The sequence below is a fragment of the Tursiops truncatus genome, chromosome 4, assembly GCF_011762595.2.
Source record: "Tursiops truncatus isolate mTurTru1 chromosome 4, mTurTru1.mat.Y, whole genome shotgun sequence".
Lineage (NCBI taxonomy): Eukaryota > Metazoa > Chordata > Mammalia > Artiodactyla > Delphinidae > Tursiops > Tursiops truncatus.
The window spans coordinates 129,000,159-129,007,578 of NC_047037.1; the positions used below are offsets into that span (position 1 = coordinate 129,000,159).

General features: G+C 39.7%; 1 protein-coding gene across 2 annotated transcripts in view; it reads right to left on the reverse strand.

Moving 5' to 3' along the window:
* The window catches only part of LOC101333297 (glutamate receptor ionotropic, kainate 1), a 58,063-nt gene extending 50,880 nt beyond the window's left edge, over window positions 1-7,183 (reverse strand). Inside the window, exons 1-3 of one of the 2 annotated variants that reach the window (XM_073804429.1) lie at window positions 6,498-7,183; window positions 4,952-5,178; window positions 4,302-4,409 (exon numbers count right to left, since the gene is read on the reverse strand). The gene's annotated coding sequence lies outside the window, so the exon portion shown is untranslated. The remainder of the gene's footprint in view (window positions 1-4,301; window positions 4,410-4,951; window positions 5,179-6,497) is intronic. The other variant, XM_033856010.2, reaches the window with a different exon arrangement.
* Between the last annotated feature and the right edge of the window lie 237 nt (window positions 7,184-7,420).

Sequence of the window (7,420 nt, forward strand, 5' to 3'; positions counted from 1 at the left end):
AGATGCCAGGGTGTTTAGCATTTCAGTCCTGTTCTCCGACCTTGGAGGAGGGCTTCCAGGAAGCAGAACCTCAGTTTTCAAACTGTAGCAAAAGCAGTCAGCAGCAATTCACCAGTGAGAAGTAGTGGACGGTGGACCAATTATTGGGAGGAAGGCTCAAAAGCGAAATTGTCGGGCCCTGCCTTCTTTCACTTTGTAAACTGGCATGAGGGAGCAGCCATTTATTATCTCAGACAACAGAGGGAAGCATTTTAAAATGAGTGCCCAAATGCCATTAAGCAAACTTTTTTAAAAGATGTAATGCAACAAAAGGATGCTCAGAGAGTGACTAATATCTATCTCCCAAACCTGGTATGTGATTCACATAAACTCAAAATCCAAAATTTCGGAGTGAAATAACCGAGCACCTAGGTGAAAAAAAGTGTATCTGTTTTGTGTATCATGAGCTTTATGAACACATTTTTAGTGATGGGTTTTGTAAAGACTGCTATATCCGTCTTTTGGAAAGAATTTCAGGCAGACTCTTCTCTACTGAAAAACGTCAGAGCGCAGAGAAGAGCTTTTGGAATTTGAAGACAATGGGGGTGAATCCTTCTCTTGTAAGATGGAGTCTTGTAGGGAAAGGCCAATGTGTTTGTTGGGTCTCAATAGGTCTCATGTGCTAGCACTCAGGTTACTGTAAATTGTTGATGAGCAGGCATAACACAAAACACCACATCACAGTGTATACAACTTGCAAAGTGGGCAACGATAGGTCAGCAGGAAGGAAGAGGCACAACGGCATGGAGGTAGGAGGAAAGCCAAGAAGTGCAACCCTGGGAAGTGGGGGCGATTATTGCAGTTTAGTGACAAATAAAGGACATTCCCCTCCTCTGAGTAAAATTTCAGGGCTTAGATTTCATTCCCTAGGATATTTGGTTTGAATTAATTCAACATTGCATAAAGTGCCTGGAGTCTCAAGCTGGATTAGTGTTAATAAGCTTCTTTCTGGGTGCCAGTTAGGTTCATTTACTTATTATCAGAGAAGAGATGGGATTGCCTTCCCTGTGCCTTTGGTAGCCTGATTCACTGAAGATTAAAACAAGGTTATTAAACCCGTTTTTAAACTTTTTTTTTTAAACTTAAAAGCAGGACATTTTGGAGCTCATCTGAGTACTACCAAAAGGGAGACAAGGTTTTTGACTACAGGGAGAAACTGTTTACACTTTCTATGACTTAACTGATAATTCAAAAGATGAAAGTGAACCTGACAAAACTGTTCAAGTTGAACAGTAATTTAAGGTCCATCTGTCAATCAACAAATAGTTTAGCAAGTGGTTTTAGAGAGAGAATGAAAGACAATGTTTGCATATCACTGGGGCATTTTCCTGATCTGAATGTTTGTAATGTCTAACATTTGCTTCTGTAATAAATCTGTGCACATTCTTTGACAACATGATACTAGGTGTTATGATTTACAAGATAATCTCATTTCCCTTTCAAAACCTCTAATGTTTTTGTCCTCTGGAAACTGGTGTTCTAAAACAAATTGCAAAGCAATATGCACTGACAATTTTTGCTTTACTGCATAAAAAAAGATAGTACATAAGAAAAGGGAATTTCTAAAAATGGCTCGTATTTTGTGGTGGTGACATTGAAGGAGATGTCCCAGCCCTTCTGAGCCTTAGCCTATCTGACTAGTCTGATGGATCAAATCTACTGTTTTTATGCCCTTTAGGGAAAAATATTTAGTGATTCGAGAAAGAATATCAATGACCCAGTGTCTGCTTCTGTTGCAGTTACCTGCTTTCAGTCCTAACAGGGACGGATCCTACCCGGGAGAAACAAAAATAATCTAGGGGGAAATATTTAATCCATCATTATTTAATCCACCTCAAACCTGTTTCAATTCACAGGCAATGTTGTTGAGAGACAACATATTCAATCATCCCCATTCTCCTTTTATATGGAATATCGCCTCTAAACTGCAATTGGAGAGCTACTGGTCTGGGAAAACTGGAAGGATGCAGGTTTTTCCTTTGGTATTTCCCACTCCACCCCCAGATTTCCTGCAGTTTTTGTCCGTGTACAAACCTTCTTCCACACTTTATATAAGTGTTTAGACACTTCGCCAGCAACCTTGGTTTTCAGAGGGAAAAATAAAAATAGCACTTAATTAAAATGGAGCATGGAAGCCAAAAGGTATCATGGTGATTAAGTGTTCACAGCATTACATTCCCCACCCATTATTGGGAATCTTGCATCTTAATTCAATATAAAGCCTGAGAATAGGTACAGTAAAACGATGAACCAAGTACTGGGTCCCACAGAAGTTACTTCTACTAGGTGGTACAACCTGATTTTCACTTTTCCTTTTGCACACCAAATAAATGCCTTAAAGTTCTTTTGAATATGCACATCTATGCTGCAGAATTAAAAGGTCTTTATCATTCCTTAAGAAGACATGTTAAAGGACATGTTAAAGATTAGTCAATCGACCAATGAGAAAATAGGCTTTTTCTAACAACTTTCCCTGTGGACCCTGCAAAAGGCTGACATGAAAAGATTGGCCATTTCCTCCCTTGACGCCTGAGAAGGATAGGTTGGCTTCTCCCATTGCTTTAAGGTTTAATCAGCCTTCTCAGGAATTGAGCCCAAGTCACCTGAAGAAAGAAATGTTATTGCAAACAACGAAGAGAAAAAGAAACAAATTGAGAAAACACTTTCATCTAACTCGATTTTACTTTTGTTGGAAAAACACCAATAGAATGTGCATAATATTGACGTGTATAAATAGCTGGAAAAGCATAACAATAGCTTCATCTATTTCCTCACACATCTGAGCCAAAAAGATGTTTCTTTAACAGGTTTTGTTCCCTCTTCAGCTCTGTACATTAAACGGAGTGGAGAGGGAGAGAGAAGCATGTATAGAGAAGAAGACATTTTCTTTAAAAAAATCATTATAGGCTTTTAGTCCATAACAATATTATTTTCTTTCCTTGTGTCCCCTGTAGCCCAAATTCCACATCCATTATGGAGGCTACGTTGATGCCTTGTGCTCTGTCAGAGCATGTTAACCCAACAGACAAGGAAATCAGAGTGAAGAAGCCTGAGAGAGAGACAGAGAGACAGAGAGAGGAAGAGAGAGGCAGAGAGACAGAGACACAGAGAGAGAGAGGAAGAGAGGAGATGAAGAGAGAGGGCATTTTTAAAAGGGGAAATCTGCGTGACTAGTGTGAACTCTCAAAGCTGTGAACTAATTATTTTCCTCAGACATTTCAGCACTGGTGGTCACCTTTTACATTCAGCCTAATTAATCTTTGTTTATTTTAATTAAGCTATTTGGGGGTGAGGTATAGTTAAGACCTTAAAAAAAATGTGTCTCAGTTAACAAAAGCAACAAAACAGAAATAGAAACCTTATCTCATTTTAAAAATCATGGAAATATTTCAACTAAGTAAAACTGATTGTTCCCAAAGCCATTTTTTTACATTAAGCTTTTTGTCCCCTATAGTGAAAAAAATGTTGGCTTATGGAGTTTTGGTGTTCAGATAGTTGTTCTGGGGGCTTCAAATCTTTTTTTTTAAGGTTCTAAAGGGCAAAGTCTTCACACTATAAGTGTTGATTATCCCAATGCATAGCTGTGAATATGAAAATTGGTATAATAAAGAGGAGGCAAATTATTTTATTATTATTAATTAAATAGCTTACATTTGCATTGCTCTAAATAGTAACAAGAATGGAACTCAAATCATTGAGAGGTTGAGAATTATAACTAAATAAGCCTAAAATAAGAACTCAACATTAAAATCCATTTTTTGGCATATGTCCTCCTAAAATTAGGGATGCAAAGTTAGTTTGCTTCAGTAAGCCTTTTCTATCCTACTTAATTTTGTCCCTCTGTCACCAGTCTCAAAATGGAGTAAAATTAAAATTCATTTCTAAGTAACCCTTGGATGCCATTCCAAATATAAATCATCGACATCTTCTGACTTCCCAAGTCTAAACTCAATTTCTTAAAACCTTTGAGAAATGAGGCTAATGACATCCACCCCTAAGGTTCTATATATGTGATAATATAATGATACTTGTATATAAAGGAAGCACTATATAACCATTAGCACTGCTATTAATAGCACACACAATTTAAGAATCTAGCACATCAACATCTATCTGCATTATCAGGGAGAGAGATCTAGAAAACTGGACGTAAATGAACATGCTGAGAGAATCACTTTATCATTCCCCTACTTGTTTGTGCAAGTAAAAATGTATGAGCAGTGCTTTTTCTTAATTTTCAAATTTATTATTGAGGAGGTTACCTTTTCAGTTCCTTCCTCTTTGAGACTAATAATGTCCAGATCAAAATCCTTCCTCAAGCCATCGGTTTTATTGAAGGTGATACGCCCAGTCAAGCCATCCCACTGAGCCTATGAACAAAAGGAACGTAGCATTACTGTTTAACACTTATCATAAGCTTAACACCATTAAAACTGTAATACCTCAAATTCATCACAGTATCCAATTATTTGGTTTCATCATGGTGTTATAAACCATTGTGTTGGTTCAGTAACTTGATACCAGAACATTTCACTGTTTTATTAACACTCATTTATTTCGTCAGTTCTAACATTTTAACATCAGTCAAATCTGTAATAGTGGCACTTTAAATGGGGAGTTTGGAAAGAATGACTGTAAAATTGTCTGCACATGGAGTAAACAAAATCTGGGAAGTCATAATATTCAGCTTTCTAAGGTCAATCCAAATACTTTTCAAGGTGCTTCTCAAGGGAAGTAACTCCCTTTTTTTCTATGTGAAAATGATATAATCCAGTGACGTATTATCAAATTTTTAGTGTGTTTGTGATTTAGTCTTTCCAATGTCATTTGGGTATTATATTACTTTCCTGTGGCTGATGTAGCAAATTATTACAAGCTGGTGGCTTAAAACAACAGAAAGTTATTCTCTCACAATTCTGGAGGCCAGAGCAGAAGTCCAAAATCATTATCACTGAGTGAAACCAAAGTGCCAGTGGGGCCATGCTCTCTCTGGGGGCCCAAGGGAGACTCGGTTCCTTGTCTCTTCCTGCTTCTGGTAGCTGCCAGCAATCCTTGTCTTGTGGTTGCATCACTCCAGTCTCTGCCTCTGTGGTCATTCTGCCTTCTCCTCTTCTTCTGTGTAATCTCCTCTACTTCTCTCTTATAAAGACAGTTGTGATTGCATTTAGGGCCCATGCAAATAATCCAGGATAATCTCCCCATCTCAAAAATCCTTCATTTGGAGTGACATCACCAAGACGGTGACACAGAAATTTCCTGGCTTCCCTCATCTTCACAAGGAGAAAATTAACTACTATTCAAGGACAAGACACTACTGAGAGAATCCTAGAACATGGGGGAGAGGCTGAAGCACCACCCCCCACCCCCGCCCTCCACAACACAGAGACCAAGAGAAACTGCATTAGACGGTAAGAGAGGTGGCTACACGTTGACTGCATTGCCCTTTTCCCAAGCCAGCACAGCAACACACAGATAGGTCTCTCCTGAGCCTCTGGTTCCTCCAGGGGGAAAAGAGAACCCAGAGGAAAACCAGCTCTCCCAGCGTTGTGGGTAACATTGCAGGAGCCCCTACTCTGATCTCACCCCTCAGGGATTGCTTGGGGATGTGTGGGGCTGGACCACTGGAAATCTGACAGTGATGGAGATGCAGGGAGGTGTTCGCAGTGACCACCACACAGATCTTGGCAGACCAAGTTCATTCCTGCAGTTCCCAAGTAGTAATCCTAACCAGAGGCTTTACTTATCTGAAAAATCTAGTTGGAGGTACATTCTGACCAGAGAACTAAGTAGGCTATAGATCTACTTGATTCAGATCCTCAAATAAGGAGTTTTGCCAGCGTTGGAGCCTGGTTTGCCCACATCCAGGCAAGGAGCTGAATCACAGCCCCACCTGCTGTGAAGATTGTCTTGTGACCCCATCTGACCAGAAGGGCTGGAGACAATTCCAGGAAGCTATGTGGTCCAGTGGCACATGAACCAAGAGGTGAGCAGAGCCAAGAGTTTGCAGAGCAAAGCCAGTGGCCCTGTTCAGTTAGGGAACTTGTAATGTAGGTCAGCTTCAGTTAAGACAACAAACAGCTTTACTGGATTTAGAGTTGCTTGTCCTGCTGTGCCTGGACAAGGAATCTAATTCATAGCTCTACTCATTGCGGAATACAGCCTTCATCTTGTCTGGACAGGGAACAGAACTGTAGCACACAGAAATAGCCCATCCATCAGCCTTATGTACAGTGGTACTGGAACAGAAAGCAGAGCTTATGACTTTCCCAGTCTGCAGAGCAAAACTTGTGGCCTCACCTGACCAAGGAATCAGTGCATACTATTTGAATCCCCAAATAATGAGGGTGAACCCAAGCCCTGGGTCTCATCGTGCTGTCCTGCCAGGACAAGGAAGCTAATTTGTAGCCCCATCTACTACTGTACGTAGTACCTAGTCCCAACCTTCTAGTAAGCCTTACCAGAGAATCCAGGCAACCATGGAGCCCATCCTATAGCCTTACTTGGGTAGGAAACCAAGCCAGCAGTCCCATCCAACTGTTCCCAGGCAGTGTCACAATCCTCATCCTCGTCCTTAGAGTCTGAATTGTTGCTTTGCCTCAGAATAGACCATAATAGCAGGCCCCACCTGCCCAAGGACATTACCAGCAGACACACCCAGAAATTAAAACTAAGCTGACTGGTCAAAAACTGTCTTTGCCAAAGCAAACTTGTAAAGTCTGGAAGAAGAACCCAAATGCCCAAATGTGCAGATGCCAATGTAAGGAATCAAGGATCACAAAAAATCAGGTCAATATGACACCACCAAAGGAAACAAATAACTAAAAAATGGGGATCTGTGAACTGTCAGACAAAGAATTCAGAATAATCCTCTTAAGCAAGTTTAGTAAACTACAAGAAAACATGAACAGACACTAAATGAAATTAGGAAAACAATGCATGAACAAAATGAGAAATATGATAAAGAAATAGCAACTATCAAAAAAAAAAAAGAACAAACCCAAACAAAACAAAAAACCAAACAGAAATCCTAGAGTTGAAAAATGCGATAACTGGACTGAAGAATTCAGTAGTTTCGTAAGTAGAATTGACCATGAAGAAGAAGAAAGGTCTGCAAGATAGGACAGTCAAAATTACCCAGTCAGAGGAGCAAAAAGCATTTTTTAAAAGTGAAGAAATCCTTTGGGAATTATGGGACACAGTGAAAAGAAACAATATTTGCATTATGGGAATCTAGGAAGGTAAGGAGAAAGAGAAAGGGACCAAAAGTATATTTAAAGCAATAATGGCTGAAAACTTCCTGAACCTGGGGAGAAAAATGGACATCCAGATCCATGAGGCCCAAAAGATCCCAAATAGGACTCATTATAATTAAATTCTCAAA